At 41.4% G+C, this 23,542-nt stretch overlaps 8 non-coding genes across 8 annotated transcripts; 3 read left to right on the forward strand and 5 right to left on the reverse strand.

Annotated features, from left to right (window-relative positions):
• Nucleotides 1-14,065: 14,065 nt before the first annotated feature.
• LOC130224019 (5S ribosomal RNA) lies at nucleotides 14,066-14,184 on the forward strand. Its single transcript, XR_008837121.1, has one exon. It is a non-coding gene; the product is annotated as a 5S ribosomal RNA (ribosomal RNA).
• Nucleotides 14,185-14,323: 139 nt separating this feature from the next.
• trnaq-uug (transfer RNA glutamine (anticodon UUG)) lies at nucleotides 14,324-14,395 on the reverse strand. Its single transcript has one exon. It is a non-coding gene; the product is annotated as a tRNA-Gln (tRNA).
• Nucleotides 14,396-14,863: 468 nt separating this feature from the next.
• trnap-ugg (transfer RNA proline (anticodon UGG)) lies at nucleotides 14,864-14,935 on the reverse strand. Its single transcript has one exon. It is a non-coding gene; the product is annotated as a tRNA-Pro (tRNA).
• Nucleotides 14,936-15,883: 948 nt separating this feature from the next.
• On the reverse strand, nucleotides 15,884-15,955 carry trnap-ugg (transfer RNA proline (anticodon UGG)). The gene has a single exon. It is a non-coding gene; the product is annotated as a tRNA-Pro (tRNA).
• Nucleotides 15,956-17,462: 1,507 nt separating this feature from the next.
• trnal-cag (transfer RNA leucine (anticodon CAG)) lies at nucleotides 17,463-17,545 on the reverse strand. Its single transcript has one exon. It is a non-coding gene; the product is annotated as a tRNA-Leu (tRNA).
• A 48-nt stretch (nucleotides 17,546-17,593) lies between these two features.
• trnam-cau (transfer RNA methionine (anticodon CAU)) lies at nucleotides 17,594-17,666 on the forward strand. Its single transcript has one exon. It is a non-coding gene; the product is annotated as a tRNA-Met (tRNA).
• Nucleotides 17,667-22,565: 4,899 nt separating this feature from the next.
• Nucleotides 22,566-22,637, forward strand: trnad-guc (transfer RNA aspartic acid (anticodon GUC)). The gene has a single exon. It is a non-coding gene; the product is annotated as a tRNA-Asp (tRNA).
• Nucleotides 22,638-22,723: 86 nt separating this feature from the next.
• trnag-ucc (transfer RNA glycine (anticodon UCC)) lies at nucleotides 22,724-22,795 on the reverse strand. The gene has a single exon. It is a non-coding gene; the product is annotated as a tRNA-Gly (tRNA).
• Between the last annotated feature and the right edge of the window lie 747 nt (nucleotides 22,796-23,542).

The raw sequence follows: 23,542 nt of genomic DNA on the forward strand, positions 1-23,542 counted from the left end.
GAGACAGTCCTCAAGACTTCTTCAGTGACTATTTGAGCACCCAAGGTGGTCCGCAGTGCTGTCTTCACAGACCGCACTTCTCTCTCCCAAGATCCACCAAAGTGTGGTGCACTGGGAGGATTAAAGCGAAATCTGATTTGTTCTTTAGCCAGTTGGTCTCTCAGTAGTGGTTGCATCTCCTTGAAAGCTTCCTCCAATTCCGTATTTCCTCCTCGGAAATTAGTTCCTTGGTCGGATAAAAGCTCATAAGGTCTTCCCCGACGTGCGGTAAAGCGTCTGAGAGACAACAGAAATGAATCAGTGTCCATATGGTCCATAAGGTCAAGACTGACTGCTCTAGTGGTAAGGCACTTATACACTATACCCCACCTCTTCTCTGTTCGTCGGCCTACCTTTATCATAAGTGGGCCAAAACAATCAACCCCAGTGGAGTAAAAGGGAGGTTTAAACAACCTAAGACTGGAAGGTGGAATATCTGACATCTTCGGAATAACTGGTCGGCCTCTCCACTTTTGGCATTCTGGGCAGCAGCGCTGATGCTTTTTTACTGCCTCTCTCCCTCTTAGGATCCAAAATTTCCGTCGTAGCTCAGCGTACACTCTTCCAGGTCCTGAATGGAGTAATTGTGCATCATAATGCTTAATAATAAGAGTAACTACTGGATTAGTGGGATTTAAAACGACAGGATGTAAAATATCTTTGGTGAGGCTCTCACATCTTCTAAGTCTGCCGCCCACTCTGATCAGATTGGAGTCTTGGTCATATTCAGGTGCAAGTCCTGACAATTGACTACTGTTTGGTACAGGCTTTCCTTCCTTGAGCAATGCAAACTCCTTTGGGAAATCATGCATCTGACAATGTCTCAGGAGAGTCAGTTCTGCTTCATGATAGTCATCTGCATGTGGTGGTTGTCCATTTTCAGCCGCCCCATGAAGGGATTTCACTGTGTTGTCTAGTAACTCTTGATAACTACTGAATTGCTGAACATCTGGAATAACTGGTGTTTCATTAAGTGTCCCACAGAAGGTGAGTTTCCTAAGCTCAGAGTCTTCATCAGGGTTTTGATGTTCAGGAACCTTTGGCCAGTTACATTTTGGTTGTGTCAAGAAGGCTGGACCTTGCCTCCAGCGATTGTCTTGGGTCAATTGTGTCAACGTCAGACCACGAGTAATATCATCAGCAGGATTAGTCGATGAATCGACATAGTGCCAGGATCCTGGGTCAGACAACTCTTGTATTTCGCTAACTCTGACTCCCACAAACACCTTGTACCTGCAAGAATCAGACTGCAGCCAAGCTAGAACTGTGGTAGAGTCAGTCCAATATACAAAGTGGTGGATCTCTAGCGTCAGTTCTCTCTTCAAGACTGCACCTAGCTGTGCTCCTGTCAAAGCCCCACATAGCTCTAAGCGTGCAATGGAGTTTTGTCTCTTCGGAGCCACTCTGGATCTTGCTGCTAGGAAAGCTATCTGTGTGTTGTGCTGATCATCTTCAGTACTCAAGTATGCTACTGAGCCATAGGCTCTCTCTGAAGCATCGCAGAAAATGTGAACACTGCGATGTTTGATTGGCTGCTGAACAATACCACTGTAGCACCGTGGTAAGGTGATCTGAGCTAAATGGGGAAGCTCATTTTCCCATTCTTCCCATGCAGCTAGCAGATCAGCTGGCAGGCAGGGGTCATCCCAGCCTCTTTTCTTGTTCCAGAGCAATTGTACAATGATCTTTGCCCTTGTTGTGAAGGGAATCAGATACCCTAAGGGGTCGTACTGCTTTGCAAGTGTGCGGTAAATCTTGCGCATGGTGATTTCTCCTTTATCCTCTTGGAATGGTTTGTATGCTAAGGTATCAGATTGGCAGTTCCATATCAGTCCAAGGGTTCGTTCCAGAGGGTTAGTTGTACCTTGGCTGAGCCAAATCTCGCTGCCCTTTGACTTCAGCTCAGATGGAAAATGGTCAATGACCATAGTATGATCTTTACTGTAGGATCTTTACTGGCCCATTGTCGCAACTCGAAACCAGCCTCCGATAGGTGATTTTGTAATCTGTTTACTAGCTGCTTGGCCTGTTCCACATCTGAGATGCTTTTAAGACAGTTGTCTACGTAGAAATTACGTTCAACAGTTTGCCGCACATCATCTGTGGACTCAAGGATTCCTACATGTGACTGAAGGGCGAAAACAGCACAGCAGGGACTGCAGGTGGTTCCGAAAGGTAAGACTGCCCATTGATAGATGGTTGGAGGCTCAGACGTATTGCCATCACGCCATAGGAATTTGAGAAAGGGTTTGTCTTCATCAAGGAGGCGAACTTGATGAAACATGCCTCTCACATCACTACAAACAGCAATTGGATGCTCCCGGAAGCGAAGTAATACTCCCAACAAACTTGCCCCAAGAGTAGGCCCAGGTAGCAGGTTCTCATTCAGTGATTGACCTTGGTATTCAAAGGAGCAGTTAAATACTATGCGGTTCTTTCCATTGTGATGGACGATATGATGAGGTATATACCATGAAGGAGAGCTCGAACCACACTCCTTTGTTGTTGGTAAAGTGATGTATCCTGCTTGCTGTAACTTTTGGATTTAAGCATTATAGATATCGGTCAATTTGGGCTCTTTAGACAGTCGTTTTTCTGCACTACGTAGCAGAGGTAGAACAGCTTCTTTGGGTGCATTCAATGGTGTGAGTGACTCTTTCCAGAGTAGTGGGCTTGCGTATCTTTTGACTCCCTCCACATTAATTGTGACTGTTTTCTTTCCAGAATCCGAATGGCCTCAGCATCTTGACGTGAGCGTGTCACAACCTTATCAGAGCGATAGGGCAGAATATCCAGTTTCCACAAGTTCTCCACTTGGTTGAATAGTTCTGAGTCTGGTTTTGCACAAGAAACAAAGAAACATTCCTGTGGTTGGAGCTGAGAACAAAGGATCCTTGATGGACCTTGCAATGTCCATCCAAGTCTCGTATGTACTGCTGCCGGTCCTCCTTTAGACCCCAATATCACAGGTTCCACAGGTGTTATCAGATGTGGGTAGTCAGAACCAATAAGCACTAATGGCTGTGCCTGATTGATAGCATGTAGAGGCAGATCTCTGAGATAGCCATGTTTCTGCTGCAATTCAGTGATGGGATAAGTATGTTTGACTAACCCCAACCCTTTCGCAGTAAAGGCTCCAAAAACTTGAAATGATCTGTCAGGTTGTGAAGCAGGAGCGATTGTGAAGGACACTGAATTTCCACGAATGGTGTGTACCTCCTGTCTCACTGTACGAAGCGCTAAGTCCTCAATTGTTCCTTGAAGGCCTAAACGCTGAGCAGCCTCATGCAATAGAATCGTTCGCTCTGATCCATCATCCAGCACCGCATAGGTCTCTAGTGACCTGTCCCCATTACGAATCACAACCCGACTCAATTTAAGTAGCACTTGCTTTCCGCTTGTGGGTCGGTCCAGATACAAGGTCTGAGAAGTAGAACTTACTGGATCTGTGCTACTATCTGACTCTCTGATGTTGCATGTCCTGCTTGGAGCAGAGTTGGTATTAACATCATGCAGCACTTCAAGATGTCTCCTTTCGCATTGTTTACATTTCGCCTTTAGAGTACACTTTGAGGTTGGATGACTTCGGCCACATCTCCAGCATTGGTGACCCATTTTAATCCAATTCTCGACCTGTTGCTTAGTCAGGAGCTTAAAGTTTGAGCACTGATTCATATAATGATTGATGGTATCACAAAAGGGACAATACTTCTTGGGATTCTCCCGTGTTTTTCCTGAAGGTACTGACCCTGTACCTAAGTTTCCTGTTAATACTTCCTTCTGGTCTCTCCCATGTAGGATAGTAGTTGGCTTTCGAGCAGGAAATCCTGGCCTCTTATCCTTGTGTAGACCAAACTTCTCTCGATCAAGGAAGGTAGTGTATCGTGTTCCCTCTACCTGCACACGTACCTCATATTCAAGCCAGTTAGCTACATCTAGCAGTGTAGGGATGGGAGTCTGCAGTGGGTTGATAAATCTCTTAAAGTTGGCTCTCAGATCATAAGGCAACTTTGTTAAGAGGCGTGATACATGAGAACCGCATTTCAGCTCGGTCCATCCTGGACTACCCAACTGATTCAACATCCCTACTAAAGCACGAACCTGAAGAGCAAATCCTTTGAAGGCTCTGACATCTCCACTTCTGATATTGGGCCCATCCATCAAACTGGATATTCGCTGCAGTGCCAGCTGGTGTGGTTGCCCAAACATGTCTATAAGTGCTCGCATAGTGTCACTAAAGGGAGAAGGACCATGACTGTAAGAATCTGCAATGAGCAAGGCATCTTCTAATTTCAAATGATCCATGAGTATTTGAAACTTGAAGGATTCAGATGCGTCTTCAGGCAAAACGTTATCTAAAGCAAGTTTAAGTCGATTAAATTCTCGCGGATTATCATGTATAAAATCTGGGATGGTGGGTGTAGGCCCACGATACTGGACTGACGTAGGCTGGTAAGGATGAATAGGCTCTTGGTGCAAGGTTGGATATGACATATCAGTTGAATCGAATCGTTCATTATCAGGATAGCGATCATTTCTCCGTTCTCGTTGAAAATAAGGACCAGAATGTTCAAGCATGACTGGTTTGTGGGAAGTTTGAGTTAAATGCCCATAACGTGGATCACAAAAATTTCTGGCAGGCTGGTACTCTGAATGCGAGTTATATTTATATGGGTCAGCAGCAGGATGACATGGATGTCGAGGGGGTTGACGAAAGTGATTGGGTAATGGGTTAGATTCATTATATAGCTGATTAGTTGGAGTAGACTGATTATGACGATCGATTGCATGTGGCATAAGTTTCCTCTCTACCATGGGGGGCTCCGCGTATTGAGGTGTTGCCTGACCTGAATGTATTGAAGCACCACTCAGTCGTCCTGTTTCCTTTAGACGATGTATGAGATCTTCAATGAGGTCTTGTCGGCTATCGTTATACACATGCAGAGACTCATCTCTTTGAGGCACTGGTGGGGGCAGTACGGGTTGATCAGAAATTTGCTCATAATGAGGGGGAGACATCCTCCTAGCATCTATTGGAATAGCAGATCTGTCAAACTCCGCATCAGGAGATGGCTGTAAGGATGGCGAAACCTGTGGTGTATCTAACACAGGTAAATTAGTGATTATTTCTGAAATTCGTTGCACATCTTGCCTCAGCTGCTTGCTCTCTTCTCTCATTTCGTGGATGAAAGAGATAACATCAGTATTTCTTACTGCACTAGCATGCTCGTTTGCGAATGTATGCTGTGTCTGAGCTAAACCAAACTCATAATCTTGAAGATATGAAGGCGGTCTAGTAATTCTACGTGGGCGAACTACGTCACTATCTAACATTTTCTCTCCTGGTTTGGACATAGTTACTGAGACGGTTGTGCATCCGGCTCGAAGGACCATAAATGTTATGAAGAACGGGGTTGCACTGGTAACTGTTACGGTGCCAATCGTCTCAGTATGTATATTAACACTATTAATGTCCAATAACCATGAAAGAAAAAACACAGACGTACTAAATTGTAGGTGTTTACTCAAATAGGATATATTAATCCTCAAATAACAATATTATTTAAATGAAACAAAAACATACATCAAAAAAGCGTAGGCCTGCGCAAATAATAATGAAATAAAGGTTCACAATAGGATGTAAAGAATAATGCTGATTCCATACTAATCAATAGTAAAGAAAACTATTATAAAGGGTCCTTTCTACACGTTCAGATACCAGGAGGTCGAATGAAGCTGGTCTTTTAGCTACAGTCTCAGGGCCGTTGGTGCACAATGAATCCTCCCGCGATAAGAAGGGCAGGAATTTCAGCCAGTACTGGATGTTGCTGAATAGTTATGATGCTGCTTCATACGACTCTTGCACATGTGGTTCTTAACGTGATCAGTAATAGTTTGAATCATCGTATGATGGACACCAGCAGCACTGCTAATGTGCTGAGTCATAGCCATACAATATGCATGTAGATAATAGTAATGTGGACAATTAAATACTCAAACATTACATCAACAATGCAGCAGTTGTACATCAATTAAACACAAGTAACTGACAATCATATTAATAATATAATGTACTGTTGAGTGAAACTCACTTTCCTCATTGACGCACTTGCAAGGATCGTCACGAGCGAGACTTCGGCACCGTCTATAAGCGTTATTAAAACCCATCCTCTGTCAATCCGGATTATAATGCACCCTTCTGCAGTTCACAAAGTGAAGGTGCTACAGAATGAGTTGATAATTTACTGTTTTACGCCGTTAAAGATGAGATTGTAGGACCTCTGCTTTTCACATCGCCTTTCTGAACGGATTCACTTTGTTTTTATCATTCGGTTGATTTGAACTGAACTGAACTGATTCGCGAACGCTTGCTTGATTTGGTTGATTCCTAACTGAACTGATTCGCGGTGGCGCGACTCACTTAATATGCCACACCTTTTCTTCTAAATGAGAGATGAAATAATCGTCATACAACACCTATTTTAAATGTGCATAAACTGAGCAATGGCTTTTTTACATTGTGTGTCACAAAAACACTCTGTAATCCACTCAAAACGCTATTGAAACCCATTTTCAGAGCACAAAAAACTGGTTGTAAGCGCTGTAAACGGAAGTTCTAAACATTTTACCGGAAGACGCTGGTCGCTATGGTGCCCTCCATGCAGCAGCCAAGAAAAAGGTCTATAATTGTAATGAGTAGGGGTGTGAATTTACACTGGTCTCACGGTTTGGTTTGGTTACGATTATCATGCCATCGACTAAGTTCAATTCGATATCTAAACAATAATGATGCTTTCCATACATAATTAGATTTTTTCTTCACAACACAAGAATTTTTTTAATTCAAATCTATAAATATATTAATATTTAGATATTATTCCGTTAACTGCCTGCTCGACTAAATGGTTGACATATTTTGACCATATCTTATTGAGAGGAGTACCTGACTTAACTAAACCTGATTGAGCCATCTCTACCACTTGGTTGAAGTATGTTATGCCAAAAATATCCACTAGTTGTCACTAACTCAATCAAAAGCACTCGTCACAACATTACTTCTTCATTGAAATCAAAAACAAGGAAATCAGATAGAAAAAAATTATTTTGTCTACTTTTGTCTAATTTTGTTTGTCTGATTTTGTCTAACTTTGTTTAGTTTTGTCTCGTTTTGTTTAGTTTTGTCTGATTTTGTCTATTTTTGTTCAGTTTTGTCTAGATTTGTTTAGTTTTGTCTGGTTTTGTCTGATTTTGTCTACTTTTGTCTGATTTTTTCTACTTTTGTTTTCTCTAGTTTTGTTTGTCTGAATTTGTCTAGATGCGTTTTGTCTGATTTTGTCTACTTTTGCCTGCTTTTTTTTGTCAGATTTTGTCTATTTTTGTCGTTTTGTTTGTCTGATTTTGTCTACTTTTGACTAGCTTTGTTTTGTCAGATTTTGTCTACTTTTGTTTTGTCTGATTTTGTCTAGCTTTGTTTTGTCAGATTTTGTCTACTTTTGTTTTGTCTGATTTTGTCTAGATGCGTTTTGTCTGATTTTGTCTACTTTTGTCTAGTTTTGTTTTGTCTGATTTTGTCTAGTTTTGTTTAGGTTTGTCTTGTTTTTGTTTAGTTTTGTCTGATTTTGTCTATTTTTGTCCGATTTTGTCTACTTTTGTCTAGTTTTGTTTAGTTTTGTCTAATTTCGTTTTGTCTGATTTTGTCTACTTTTGTCTAGTTTTGTTTTGTCAGATTTTGTCTACTTTTGTTTAGTTTTGTTTCATTTTGTTTAGTTTTGTTTAGTTTTGTCTAATTTCGTTTTGTCTGATTTTGTCTGGTTTTGTCTGATTTTGCCTACTTTTGTCTAGTTTTTTGTCTAGTTTTGTTTGTCTGATTTTGTCTACTTTTGTCTAGTTTTGTTTTGTCAGATTTTGTCTACTTTTGTTTAGTTTTGTCTCATTTTGTTTAGTTTTGTCTGATTTTGTCTATTTTTGTTTATTTTTATCTAGTTTTGTTTTGTCTAAGTTTGTTTAGTTTTGTCTAGATTTGTTTAGTTTTGTCTGATTTTGTCTACTTTTGTCTACTTTTGTCTACTTTTGTCTGCTTTTGTTTTGTCAGATTTTGTCTATTTTTGTCGTTTTGTTTGTTTGATTTTGTCTACTTTTGTCTAGCTTTGTTTTGTCAGATTTTGTCTACTTTTGTTTTTTCTGATTTTGTCTAGATGCGTTTTGTCTGGTTTTGTCTACTTTTGTCTAGTTTTGTTTTGTCTGATTTTGTCTAGTTTTGTTTAGTTTTGTCTCGTTTTGTTTAGTTTTGTCTGATTTTGTCTACTTTTGTCTGATTTTGTCTGCTTTTGTTTTGTCTAGTTTTGTTTGTCTGATTTTGTCTAGATGCGTTTTGTCTGATTTTGTCTACTTTTGTTTTGTCTAGTTTTGTTTGTCTGAATTTGTCTAGATGCGTTTTGTCTGATTTTGTCTACTTTTGTCTGCTTTTGTTTTGTCAGATTTTGTCTATTTTTGTCGTTTTGTTTGTCTGATTTTGTCTACTTTTGTCTAGCTTTGTTTTGTCAGATTTTGTCTACTTTTGTTTTGTCTGATTTTGTCTAGCTTTGTTTTGTCAGATTTTGTCTACTTTGTTTTGTCTGATTTTGTCTAGATGTGTTTTGTCTGATTTTGTCTACTTTTGTCTAGTTTTGTCTCGTTTTGTTTAGTTTTGTCTGTTTTTGTCTATTTTTGTCCGATTTTGTCTACTTTTGTCTAGTTTTGATTAGTTTTGTCTAATTTTGTTTTGTCTTATTTTGTCTACTTTTGTTTGTCTGATTTTGTCTACTTTTGTCTAGTTTTGTTTTGTCAAATTTTGTCTACTTTTGTTTAATTTTGTCTCATTTTGTTTAGTTTTGTTTAGTTTTTTCTAATTTCGTTTTGTCTGATTTTGTCTAGTTTTGTCTGATTTTGCCTACTTTTGTCTAGTTTTTTGTCTAGTTTTGTTTGTCTGATTTTGTCTACTTTTGTCTGGTTTTGTTTTGTCAGATTTTGTCTACTTTTGTTTAGTTTTGTCTCATTTTGTTTAGTTTTGTCTGATTTTGTCTATTTTTGTTTATTTTTGTCTAGTTTTGTTTTGTCTAAGTTTGTTTAGTTTTGTCTAGATTTGTTTAGTTTTGTCTAGTTTTGTCTGATTTTGTCTACTTTTGTCTACTTTTGTCTACTTTTGTCTTCTTTTGTTTTGTCAGATTTTGTCTACTTTTGTTTTTTCTGATTTTGTCTAGATGCATTTTGTCTGTTTTTGTCTACTTTTGTCTAGCTGTGTTTTGTCAGATTTTGTCTACTTTTGTTTTGTCTGATTTTGTCAAGATGCGTTTTGTCTGATTTTGTCTAGTTTTGTTTAGTTTTGTCTCGTTTTGTTTAGTTTTGTCTGATTTTGTCTATTTTTGTCCGATTTTGTCTACTTTTGTCTAGTTTTGTTTAGTTTTGTCTAATTTCGTTTTGTCTTATTTTGTCTACTTTTGTCTAGTTTTGTTTGTCTGATTTTGTCTACTTTTGTCTAGTTTTGTTTTGTCAGATTTTGTCTACTTTTGTTTAGTTTTGTCTCATTTTGTTTAGTTTTGTCTGATTTTGTCTATTTTTGTCCGATTTTGTCTAGTTTTTTGTCTAACTCATTTTGTTTAGTTTTGTTTAGTTTTGTCTAATTTCGTTTTGTCTGATTTTGTCTAGTTTTGTCTGATTTTGCCTACTTTTGTCTAGTTTTTTGTATAGTTTTGTTTGTCTGATTTTGTCTACTTTTGTCTAGTTTTGTTTTGTCAGATTTTGTCTACTTTTGTTTAGTTTTGTCTCATTTTGTTTAGTTTTGTCTGATTTTGTCTATTTTTGTTTATTTTTGTCTAGTTTTGTTTTGTCTAAGTTTGTTTAGTTTTGTCTAGATTTGTTTAGTTTTGTCTACTTTTGTCTGATTTTGTCTACTTTTGTCTTCTTTTGTCGGACAACATCACCAGAATACTTCGCTCTATCTGACTAGTAAGTAAAAATTCACAAAATTCACAATTTAGCCACACAGACTCCTATTCGTCCCACATAAATAACAGTAATGCATACCTAACTAACCCCATAGAGACTGTGTCTGTTCCTCGTATTATTAGATCAAGAAACAAATGTACTGTGTGCTCCAGAAATAATCTATTAAAAAACACTAAAAAGTGAAAATACAAATTTCATGAAGCTTGGTCTCCTAAACATCAGGTCACTAGCACCTAAAGCACTTATCATAAATTAAATAATAACAGATAACAATCTTAATGCACTCTGTCTCACTGAAACCTGGCTGAAACAAAATGACTATATTAGTTTAAATGAGGCAACTCCTCCAGGATTCTTATATAAACATGAGGCTCGTCAAACTGGTCGTGGTGGTGGAGTCGCGTCAATCTTTAGTGATATTCTTAATGTTAATCAGAGAAACGGACTTACGTTTAGCTCCTTTGAAGTACTAGCGCTTAATGTTGTCCTTCCAAACACTATGCAAAAACCTATGTTATCTCTCGCTCTAATCACCATATATAGACCTCCAGGACCCTATGTCAATTTTCTAAAAGAGTTTTCTGATTTTATCTCTGACTTACTAGTTAAAACTGATAAAATACTAATTGTAGGAGACTTTAACATCCACATAGATGACGCTAACGACACATTAGGGCTCGCGTTTATGGACTTGCTACTCTCACTAGGAATAAAGCAAAATGTTATTAATCCAACCCATCACCTAAAGCATACACTAGATCTAATTCTGTCTTATGGAATTGAGGTCATTGATGTAGACATTATACCACAAAGTGATGATATTACAGACCACTACCTCTTACTATATAAGCTGTGTTTACCTGAAATTAGCAGATCCGCACCGATATATCGCGCTAGTAGAACTATTGTTCCATCCACTAAAGATGAATTTATAAATAACTTACCTGATCTTTCTCTACTTCGAAATGCACCAGCAAAAGCAAATGACCTTGATGTAGTAACCAGCAGTATGGATGCCATCTTTACTAGCACTTTAAATACTGTGGCACCCATCAAACTAAAAAAGGCTAGAGAGAATAAAACTACACCGTGGTATAATAGTCATACCCGCGCTCTCAAAACAGCAACCCGTGCCCTGGAACGTAAATGGAAAAAAACAAAATTAGAAGTCTTTAGAATTGCATACAAAGACAGTATGTCCAGCTATAGGAGGGCTTTAAAATCTGCCAGGGCTGAGCACCTCCGCAAACTGATAGAAAATAATCATAACAATCCTAGATTCTTATTTAACACCATTGCTAAATCAACAAATAATCGGTCATCTTTGGAACAAAACGTTCCACCGCAAATTAATAGTGATGACTTCATGAATTTTTTCAGTGATAAAATAGAAGGCTTTAGACAGAAAATAGGAGATATTAAACTTTCTGCACCGCCTTATACTTCAGATCCAGTAAACACGCCACTGAATCTAAATAACCTACAGTGCTTTAAAATCATAGAACAGGAAGAGCTAGACAAAATTATAAATAGCTCTAAATCAGCTACGTGTATATTGGACCCAATTCCAGCAAAGTTACTGAAAGAATTGCTACCTGTTATAGGAGAACCTCTTCTTAACATTATCAACTCTTCTTTATCTTTAGGCCACGTTCCAAATCCTTACAAGTTAGCTGTTATTAAACCTATTACTAAGAAACCACAACTGGACCCCAGCAACTTAGCTAATTATAGGCCTATTTCAAATCTTCCATTTATATCTAAAATACTAGAAAAAGTTGTTTCTGCTCAATTATGCTCCTTTCTGCAGACGAACAATGTTTTTGAAGTGTTTCAGTCAGGTTTCAGAGCTCATCACAGTACAGAAACTGCATTAGTGAAAATAACCAACGATTTACTCTTAGCTGCTGACCAAGGGTGCATCTCGCTATTAGTTCTACTCGATCTTAGTGCAGCATTTGACACCATTGACCATGATATCCTTATTAATCACTTAAAGTCTACAGGTGTCCAGGGACAGGCCCTACAATGGTTTAAGTCATACTTATCTGACCGTTACCAGTTTGTGAATATTAATAGACAGCCTTCACAAATCAGCCCAGTAAAATACGGGGTGCCTCAAGGATCAGTTTTAGGCCCTTTGCTGTTTACAATATACATGCTACCCCTGGGAGACATTATTAGAAGACATGAGATCAGCTTTCACTGCTATGCAGATGATACTCAATTATATATTTCAACTAAACCTGACGAGACGTCCAAACTGTCCAAGCTAACTGAGTGTATTAAAGATGTTAAAGACTGGATGACCAACAATTATCTTCTCTTAAACTCAGACAAAACAGAATTATTACTTATTGGGCCTAAATCCTGTACACAGCAGATCTCACAACTCGACGTACAATTAGAGGGATACAAAGTTAGCGTTAGCTCTACTATAAAAGATCTGGGTGTCATATTAGACAGCAATTTAACTTTTAAAAATCATATATCCCATGTCACAAAAACTGCTTTCTTTCATCTGAGAAATATCGCTAAGTTACGAAGTATTCTATCCATCTCAGATGCAGAAAAGCTAGTCCATGCTTTTATGACTTCTAATAATCTAAATCTAAAGCTTTAAATAATCTAGCTCCTGTTTATCTAACCAATCTTCTGTCTCGCTACAATCCATCTCGCTCTTTAAGGTCTCAAAACTTAGGGCTTCTGGTAGTACCTAGAATAGCAAAGTCGAGTAAAGGAGGTCGAGCCTTCACATTTATAGCTCCTAAACTCTGGAATAGCCTTCCTGATAACGTCCGAGGCTCAGACACACTCTCCCAATTCAAAACTAGATTAAAGACCTATCTGTTCAGTAAAGCATACACTTAGTGCACCACTTAGGGGGCTTCCACACAGGTTATGCATCTTGTTGATATACACTGTGAACATCAGCTACGCTAATTATTTTCTTTATTCTCCATTTCCACCTGGGGATACTCTTCCCGAGGCCCTCAGACTATGCAGAGTCACTGATTCGATCCAAGACCAACGACGAGATGATCCCAAGGTTTCCATATCCTGGACCTGGCCGAATGCTGAGCAGCTACTGTGATGGTCATGGAAGAGTGGAGAACATGAGACTGATTCCTGTGACGCTCCAGAGACAGACGAGTCTTCGCTGAGGCCAGCTTCCAGCCTCCGCCACTGAGACTGCAGCTCTGCACAAGACGTTTGGCCAGCGGAGAAATTAAAATGGTCGTGCCCAACTGAGCCTGGTTTCTCTCAAGGTTTTTTTTCTTCACTTCCGCCATTAGTGAAGTTTTTTTTCCCTCTCCGCTGTCGCCACTGGCTTGCATGGTTCGGGATCTGTAGAGCTGCGCATCGTTGGATTTGCCCTTCAATATTTGGACTCTCAGTAGTGATTATTAAACCACACTGAACTGAGCTCAACTGAACTGAACTTAAACACTACAAACTGAACTATACTGTTCCTATTTACTGTGACCTTTTTTATGTGAAGCTGCTTTGACACAATCTACATTGTATAAGCGCTATACAAATAAAGGTGATTTGAATTGAATTGAATTGAAAGTTACTGTTGGGGCTGAACAAAGAATGTAATAATAAAAAAATCATAAATTCACATTTTATGTAAAAAAAACAAAAACACATTGTTGTGAAGCTATGAATGTAATATGGACCTTTTTAATGTTTTGTCTGAAGTGTAATCTGGATAAATAAGTGAATTGTATGAATTTTGAACAGTGTAATAAAAGAAAAAAAAATGGCAATGCCTGATATCATCTGAACTCGGAAGCAAAGCAGGGTTGTCCCTGGTTAGTACTTGGATGGGAGACCGCCTGGGAATACCAGGTGCTGTAAGCTTTTTGAATTCCTTCATTTGGCAAAAAAATTCATAAATAAATAAAAAAATAAATAAAAAACTATTGAGGGGCCAAGGGCATTGTTTCTGTCAGTGCTGTGTCAAGGCAAGCTGAGCGGCACTTGGCTCCTGGTGCTGCGCCTATTTTTAAATAGCCAACTCTTGACGGCTGCTCTCCCTTACGGCCGTACCACCCTGGCAATGCCTGATCTCATCTGAACTCGGAAGCAAAGCAGGGTTGGACCTGGTTAGTACTTGGATGGGAGACCGCCTGGGAATACCAGGTGCTGTAAGCTTTTTGAATTCCTTCAAGGAGGAGGACCGTGGTAGCATCAAATTGCTGTCTCAGCGTATAGTATCGAAACTACTCACTGATTGGTGTGATTGAAAACGGTCTCATTCAGTTCACTGCTTTGAAGCAAGGAGAGAAGTAAGAGGTTCCACCGATATTTGGACTCGGATCACTGGATTCAAAGTCCAGAGTGCTAACCATTACACCATGGAACCAAGACACTTCTTACAGGCTATCTAATGCTCGGAAACTGGCGTTGAAACAGGCCTCTGTGAAAGCCAAGCTGTCCCTCAAAGCAAAAAACAACTGCAAGGGCTCGTCCAGTAAATGAAACTGGGACCTCTCACACCCGAAGCAAGAATCAAACCCCTAGACCAACGAGCCAATAAAAAGCAGCAAGTTTACATGGCAACACTATCTGCTGACAAACCGGCATTCTCTGAAAACGGCCTCTGTCTAAAACCTCAACGCCCTCATAAAACATGAGACAACTGTACGGGCTCACCCGGAATTTGAACCTGGGAGCTCTTGTGGCACGAGCGAGAATCATTCTCCTAGAACAGCAAGCCACTGTGCAGGGAAGGTTTTATGTGGTGATACTATCTGCTGACAAACTGGAATTCTTCGAAAGAAGATTTTATGAAAGCCATAATGCCCCCCTGTAAAACACAAGACAGCTGCAAGGGCTCGTCCGGGATTTGAACCCGGAACCTCTCGCACCCAAAGCGAGAATCATACACCTAGACCAACGAGCCCCTAAGACACGAAGCTTTCACATGGCATCAGAAGCAGTGCATGGTTGGAAATCTTTATGTAACAATTGAGTCACAACATATCTTCAAAATCTCATGCGTTGAAGCAGGGCTTGTGCGTGAATTCTCCCACCCAAAACCAGACTCGCAGCCCCAGACCGACAAGTTGAGTCACTCGTTTACTTATAAATTTTTGTTGTCCAGCTGTTTCAGTGAGTAAATTGATCTCATCAGTTTCACAGATTTATGCTGCATGGCAAAACCACACATTGTTACATAAGTGATTGCTGAAGGAGGACCGTGGGAGCATCAAATTGCTATCTCAGCATATAGTATCAGAACTACTCACTGATTGGTGTGATTGAAAATGGTCTCATTCAGTTCACTGATTTTAAGCAAGGAGAGAAGGAAGAGGTTCCACCGATATTTGGACTCGGATCACTGGATTCAAAGTCCAGAGTGCTAAGCATTACACAATGGAAACAAGACCCTTCTTATAGGCTATCTAATGCTCAGAATCTGGCGTTGAAACAGGCCTCTGTGAAAGCCAAGCTGTCCCTCAAAGCAAAAAACAACTGCAAGGGCTCGTCCAGTAAATGAAACTGGGACCTCTCACACCCGAAGCAAGAATCATACCCCTAGACCAACGAGCCAATAAAAAGCAGCTAGTTTACATGGCAATACTATCTGCTGACAAACCGGCATTCTCTGAAAACGGCCTCTGTCTAAAACCTCAACGCCCTCATAAAACATGAGACAACTGTACGGGCTCACCCGGAATTTATACCTGGGAGCTCTCGTGGCACGAGCGAGAATCATTCTCCTAGAACAGCAAGCCACTGTGCAGGGAAGGTTTTATGCGGTGATACTATCTGCTGACAAACTGGAATTCTTCGAAAGAAGATTTTATGAAAGCCATAATGCCCCCTGTAAAACACAAGACAGCTGCAAGGGCTCATCCGGGATTTGAACCCGGGACCTCTCGCACCCAAAGCGAGAATCATACCCCTAGACCAACAAGCCACTAAGACTTGAAGCTTTCACATGGCATCAGAAGCAGTGCATGGTTCGAAATCTTTATGTAACAATTGAGTCACAACATACCTTCAAAATCTCATGCGTTGAAGCAGGGGTTGTGCGTGACTTCTCCCACCCAAAACCAGACTCGCAGCCCCAGACCGACAAGTTGAGTCACTCGTTTACTTATAAATTTTTGTTGTCCAGCTGTTTCAGTGAGTAAATTGATCTCATCAGTTTCACAGATTTACGCTGCATGGCAAAACCACACATAATGTTACATAAGTGATTGCTGAAGGAGGATCGTGATAGCATTAAACAGCTATCTCAGCGTATAGTATCAGAACTACTCACTGATTGGTGTGATTGAAAATGGTCTCATTAAGTTCACTGAGTTGAAGCAAGAAGAGAAGGAAGAGGTTCTACCTATATTTGGACTCGGATCACTGGATTCAAAGTCCAGAGTGCTAACCATTACACCATGGAAACAAAACCCTTCTTATAGGCTATCTAATGCTCATAAACTGGTGTTGAATCAGGCCCCTGTGAAAGCCAAGCTGTCCCTCAAAGCAAAAAACAACTGCAAGGACTCGTCCAGTAAATGAACCCGGGACCTCTCACACCCGAAGCAAGAATCATACCCCTAGACCAACGAGCCAATAAAAAGCAACAAGTTTACATGGCAACACTATCTGCTGTCAAACCGGCATTCTCTGAAAATGGCCTCTGTCTAAAACCTCAACGCCCTCATAAAACATGAGACAACTGTACGGGTTCACCCGGAATTTGAACCTGGGAGCTCTCGTGGCATGAGCGAGAATCATTCTCCTAGAACAGCAAGCCACTGTGCAGGGAAGGTTTTACGTGGTGATACTATCTGCTAACTACACTGTTTTGAACACATGCTTTTGCGAGTTGCTGTGGACAATGCCTTGATGTTGCGCAATCGCCTCAAATCTTGCAGCCTACAGTGCCCATTAACGCTGCCAGGGCCACTGCTACGCTGCATAAATTGTGGCGCAAAGAGATTGATGCGGCACTTTGTCAGTGTTACTGTATCACTCGGACATGGCGCCAGAGGGTTAAATACTTGAGCCTGAGATCTCAGCTGTGCAACAGCCACGTCCTCACAGTGAGAGCATGAGCTGTCCGCGGGCACTGCATCGACATGCTGGACCCCCAGACCTGTGATGCGATACTCGTGCCCATCATCCGGAGATAGGAACTACCGCATCCAGAAACGCACATTCAGAACAGCGTCTTGAAAAAGACGCGTTGATTGACTGACACAGCTTTTTTTCTTCTCATTCTCACAAAGAGTCAAATGTCATGACTTGACGTTGTAAGAGAATTAGCCGAAAAGCCCTGCGAATCCCATTGGCTTAAAAATAAATGGCATCTCAGGACATTCCACGGCAATTCTTTTGATCCCCTTTCGATGCACTTGCATTAAAGCCCACGTCCATTGTTTTGTTCACATGCTTTTCCGAGTTTCTAGTTTTTAGATTTGGTTTGACAGGAGTGGGATTCGAACCCACGCCTCCAGGGGAGACTGCGACCTGAACGCAGCGCCTTAGACCGCTCGGTCATCCTGACACGCAAACTTAGCTGGAGCTGTCACAGCTTGCCCAGCTCCAGCAGTCCACCTCGTTGGCGCAGCAGGCAGCGCGTCAGTCTCATAATCTGAAGATCGTGAGTTCGAGCCTCACACGGGGCAAGGTGGTACTTTTTGGCACACGGGAGCACTTAGGTGACCGGGCGGCGTACTTTATTGCCTTCCGTGCCGTTTATGCTTCCCGGGGGCAAAAAAGGCTACAGTTCCTCTGGAGGGCCACTGCTACGCTACGTTAATTGTGGCGCAAAGAGATTGATGCGGCACTTTTTCAGTGTTTGTGTTTCTATGTGGTTGCCAAGGTGTTGCTACGTGGTTGCTAAGGTGTTGCTAGGTGGTTGCTAAGGTGTTGCTATGTGGTTGCTAGGCGGTTGCTTAGGCATTGCTATGTGGTTGCTAAGGTGTTGCTAGGTGGTTGCTAAGGTGTTGCTAGGCTGTTGCTATGTGGTTGCTAAGGTGTTGCTAGGCGGTTGCTAAGGCAATGGCAGGTGGTTGCTAAGGTGTTGCTAGGCGGTTGCTGAGGTGTTGCTATGTGGTTGCTAAGGTGTTGCTAGGCGGTTGCTGAGGTGTTGCTATGTGTTTGCTAAGGTGTTGCTAGGTGGTTGCTAGGTGGTTGCTAAGGTGTTGCTAGGTGGTTGCTAAGGTGTTGCTAGGCGGTTGCTAAGGCATTGCTATGTGGTTGCTAAGGTGTTGCTAGGGCGTTGCTAGGCGGTTGCTAAGGTGTTGCTATGTGGTTGCTAAGGTGTTGCTAGGCGGTTGCTAAGGCGTTGCTAGGTGGTTGCTAGGCGGTTGCTAAGGTGTTGCTTGGTGGTTGCTATATGGTTGCTAAGGTGTTGCTAGGTCGTTGCTAAGGTGTTGCTAGGCTGTTGCTATGTGGTTGCTAAGGTGTTGCTAGGTGGTTGCTAAGGCGATGGCAGGTGGTTGCTAAGGTGTTGCTAGGCGGTTGCTAAGGCGTTGCTATGTGGTTGCTAAGGTGTTGCTAGGGCGTTGCTAGGCGGTTGCTAAGGTGTTGCTATGTGGTTGCTAAGGTGTTGCTAGGCGGTTGCTAAGGTGTTGCTAGGCTGTTGCTAAGGTGTTGCTATGTGGTTTCTATGCGGTTGCTATGGTGTTGCTAGGTGGTTGCTAGGCGGTTGCTAAGGTGTTGCTTGGTGGTTGCTATATGGTTACTAAGGTGTTGCTAGGCGGTTGCTAAGGTGTTGCTATGTGGTTGCTAAGGTGTTGCTAGGCGGTTGCTAAGGCGTTGCTAGGTGGTTGCTAAGGTGTTGCTAAGGTGTTGCTAGGCTGTTGCTAAGGTGTTGCTATGTGGTTTCTATGCGGTTGCTATGGTGTTGCTAGGTGGTTGCTAGGCGGTTGCTAAGGTGTTGCTTGGTGGTTGCTATATGGTTGCTAAGGTGTTGCTAGGCGGTTGCTAAGGTGTTGCTATGTGGTTGCTAAGGTGTTGCTAGGCGGTTGCTAAGGTGTTGCTATGCTATAACCTATATATAACCTATGCTATAACCTATATATGCTATAAGTTATAATATTATTAATCTGACTTCTTCTGTCCTGTTTTTACTGGTCATTGTTTTAACTTTAATTAAATATTCAATATTTATAAGAGTTTCAGATGTTTTTGCCAGTGATTAGTGCTCTTCCTTCATTTTCAGATAAATTTCTATTTAACCAAACGTTTAAGATCTCATAAGTTTTAGATCTTCTTTCAGTAAATGAGCAGCTGTTGAAAATAAAGCTTCCAAAAATAGCCTACAGGAATCCTTCAGGATTTTAATTTTGTCTGCAGGAACCTGCTGGTATCATGTAGGATTTATGAAATCCTGCAGAATAGCTGCTGTCCTGAAGGAATGTAAAAATCCAGTAGGACACATTGAAGATATGTGCAGGAATTTCTTACAGGTTTTACAATGGATCCAAGCAAGTGACAAATCCTGCAGGATTTTATAATTCCTGCAGGACTTGCAGGAGTTATTTGCTGTAATTGAAATGAAAGAAAGAAATTCTGTCACTTGCTGTTGGTAGCAATACACTATGAGTTCTAACAGATAAACAATACAACAAACAAACAAAAAATAAATACATAAATAAATAAAAGTATACAAATAGATTATAGGCAATTATAAAAATCCACCATTACTCTAAACCATTCAAATTAAACATTTTATTCCTATACTTCTTTATTTCCTTTATTAAAATGTCAATCCATCTCTCTCTTTTAATTCAACTCCCATCTGTTTGGTTGGATGCAAAAAAACTTCAAGACCTGTCAATGAGGTAGACACATGTTGAACGTATGTCTGTGCATTTTATGAGTTCAACAGAGTCTATCCCTCTTTCTTTTAACATGTTTGTTGCTGTTATTCCCGCTTCTCTGTCTTTTTGACCTGAGTAACCTATATTATTCTGTGTCCATTGCCTTTTTGTGGCAGCTGGAACTGGTGCCTCTTCGTTTAAGTACACTTTTTATTCCATTTTTATCCTTTATAAAGAAGCAGGTTAGTGTTATTGTTAGTGTGATTGGTAAACATAATGTGTTTTCTGCAATATTAGAGTAAATTTAATTAGTAAATTATTAGAAACATTTATTAAACATTTTAAATGAAAGATATAAATGCAAAATTGAAATTAGATAATACATTGCTGCCAATAATGTATAGGTTTATATTTTACAAGTATAATAATTACAGTATTTTAAGCAGGGCTCCAAACCGGTTCAAGAAATAGAAACGAAAAAAAGATCAACTTTAATCATTTTGAACAGAAACGTTTACAGTTAACCGGTTAATAACGTTAATTTATATAACTGAGCGCCGCTCCTCTATGGACGCGCCGGCCCTGTGTGTGTGTGTGTCTGTGTCTCCTCGTGTGTGTAACGCACGGGTATTCGCGGATATAACTGAGCGCCGCTCCTCTATGGACGCGCCGGCTCTGTGTGTGTGTGTGTCTGTGTCTCCTCATGTGTGTAACGCACGGGTATTCGCGGATATAACTGAGCGCCGCGCCGCGCCCTCTCTATTCAGCCGCTCCTCTGGGGACGCGCCGGCCCTCTGTGTGTGTGTCTCCTCGTGTGTGTAACGCACGGGTATTCGCGGATATAACTTGAGCGCCGCGCCGCGCCCTCTCTATTCAGCCACTCCTCTGTGGACGCGCCGGCCCTCTGTGTGTGTGTCTCCTCGTGTGTGTAACGCACGGGTATTCGCGGATATAACTGAGCGCCGCGCCCTCTCTATTCAGCCGGTCCTCTATGGACGCGCAGGCCCTGTGTGTGTGTGTGTGTGTGTGTGTGTGTGTGTGTGTGTGTGTGTGTGTGTGTGTGTGTGTGAAGAGCAAGAAGACTGTGACCTCCTCGCCAGTTCTTGGACTTTTTGCTCAATAAAATAGTTAGTCGTCAGTATTTTCTAGTCCATCGTCTGTGTTTACATTCACCCACTGGCAGCCAAAATCCACTATGAAGCGTGTATGCACTGTGACTACTTTTATATTGTAGATTAGCAGCTGGGCATTTCACTCTCGCGCTGAAGCCTTGTCCGTGTCGACCAATCGCAGCAGGCTGTCATCGGTCCAATCAGCGCAGATTAGCTTCGCGCTGAGGAGGGGTTTGGGAACAAATGAATCGCTGAACGATTCATATGGGAGTCGCTGGGATAATTAGGTAAAAATAAATGCAGATTATAAGACCATCAAAGTGTTTTTTGACCTTGCATGCATATTAGACTGTTGTTGGAGACCCTTACAACCTAAATATGACCCTATTTCATGTATAATATGGGCTCTTTAACTATATAGCGCTTTTAACAGCATATTGTCAAAGCAATAAAAAGTATCAAACAGAATCATTTGGCTGTTGCCTTTCACAAGGGTGGCAACGGACTAAGTGATATATACAGCAGCCAAAAGGAAATGCGTTGGCTGGGAATTGAACGCGGGTCAACTGCTTGGAAGGCAGCTATGCTCACCACTATACCACCAACGCTTGCAGACATCTCTTGCCAGATGAGCTCAAAAAGAATGCTTTCAACCAAGGCCCTCTTTGTCTTGGTTCGGCACTGAAAAACATATCCAGCATATGGATCCCAACCATCTCAAAATGTACTGATCTACCCACATGTCATGGGACATCTTCACAAGAGTGGCGCCTGGCCATGTAATGTTACGGCAGCCAAAAGGAATACATTTGCTGGGAATATACGTAGAAGCCAGCTATGCTCACCACTATATTTCCAACGCTTGTAGACATCCTCTCACAGAAGTGTAGAAAATGAAAGCTTTCGAACAAGGAGTTCTTTGTGTGGGCGAAAAAAAAATGTTGAGTATGGATCCCATCTCTTTCTGACGTTGAGGTTGGATAAAGCATTCGAAGTTACAACCTCACCCAAAAAAAGGGAGGTCGATAATTTCACTCTGCAGTGGTGGAGTTCTCATCTTCTGTCACCCAGTATTCACTGTAATGAGCTCCCCCGGTTTGAATGTCATTGCAAGGGTTGACTGGATGCAGCTCATGAAAGGGCAAGCTGACATTTTGTGGAGTAAAAGCTGGGCAATGTGTAAGAATGAATGGCGTGCTTTGTTTGCTGCAAAACATGCTAATAACGTTCTCCTGTGTGATGCACTGTTCAAGTTACTGCTGATGACCAGTCGAAGACTATTGAAGAAGCAAGGATTATTAATGAAGAAAAACTGTCCAAGCCCAGTTTTCTACCCTCCTCTTGCTGTCAGCCAAGGTCTTTAGTGCTAGCACTGCAGACAATGCTGTTAGGACTGGATTACATTGCTGATCTGTGTGGGGGGAGGAAAGGTTTTTTGCTCCACAGATCCTCGTTAGCATAGTGGACAGTAAGACTGATGAAGAAGCAAGGATTATTAATGAAGAAAAACTGTCCAAGCCCAGTTTTCTACCTTCCTCTTGCTGTCAGCCAAGGTCTTTAGTGCCAGCACTGCAGACAATGCTGTTAGGACTGGATTACATTGCTGATCTGTGTGGGGGAGAATGGGTTTTTTTTACTCCGCAGATCCTCGTTAGTATAGTGGACAGTATCTCCGCCTGTCACGCGGAAGACCGGGGTTCGATTCCCCGACGGGGAGGCCCTCCTTTGTCTTTTACGTTTTGGCTGTTGCCTTTCACAAGGTTGGCAACGGACTAAGTGATATAAACAGCAGCCAAAAGGAAATGCGTTGGCCTGGAATCGAACCCGGGTCAACTGCTTGGAAGGCAGCTATGCTCACCACTATACCACCAACGCTTGCAGACATCTCTTGCCAGATGAGCTCAAAAAGAATGCTTTCAACCAAGGCTCTCTTTGTCTTGGTTCGGCACTGAAAAACATGTCCACCATATGGATCCCAACCATCTCAAAATGCACTGATCTACCCACATGTCATGGGACATCTTCACAAGAGTGGCGCCTGGCCATGTAATGTTACGGCAGCCAAAAGGAATACATTTGCTGGGAATATACGTAGAAGCCAGCTATGCTCACCACTATAATACCAAAGCTTGTAGACATCCTCTCACAGAAGTGTAGAAAATGAAAGCTTTCGACCAAGGAGTTCTTTGTGTGGGTGAAAAAAAATGTCGAGTATGGATCCCATCTCTTTCTGACGTTGAGGTTGGATAAAGCGTTCGAAGGTACAACCTCACCCAAAAAAAGGGAGGTCGATAATTTCACTCTTCAGTGGTGGAGTTCTCATCTTCTGTCACCCAGTATTCACTGTAATGAGCTCCCCCGGTTTGAATGTCATTGCAAGGGTTGACTGGATGCAGCTCATGAAAGGGCAAGCTGACATTTTGTGGAGTAAAAGCTGGGCAATGTGTAAGAATGGATGGCATGCTTTGTTTGCTGCAAAACATGCTAATAACGTTCTCCTGTGTGATGCACTGTTCAAGTTACTGCTGATGACCAGTCGAAGACTATTGAAGAAGCAAGGATTATTAATGAAGAAAAACTGTCCAAGCCCAGTTTTCTACCCTCCTCTTGCTGTCAGCCAAG

This window comes from Danio aesculapii, chromosome 4 (genome assembly GCF_903798145.1).
Source record: "Danio aesculapii chromosome 4, fDanAes4.1, whole genome shotgun sequence".
NCBI lineage: Eukaryota > Metazoa > Chordata > Actinopteri > Cypriniformes > Danionidae > Danio > Danio aesculapii.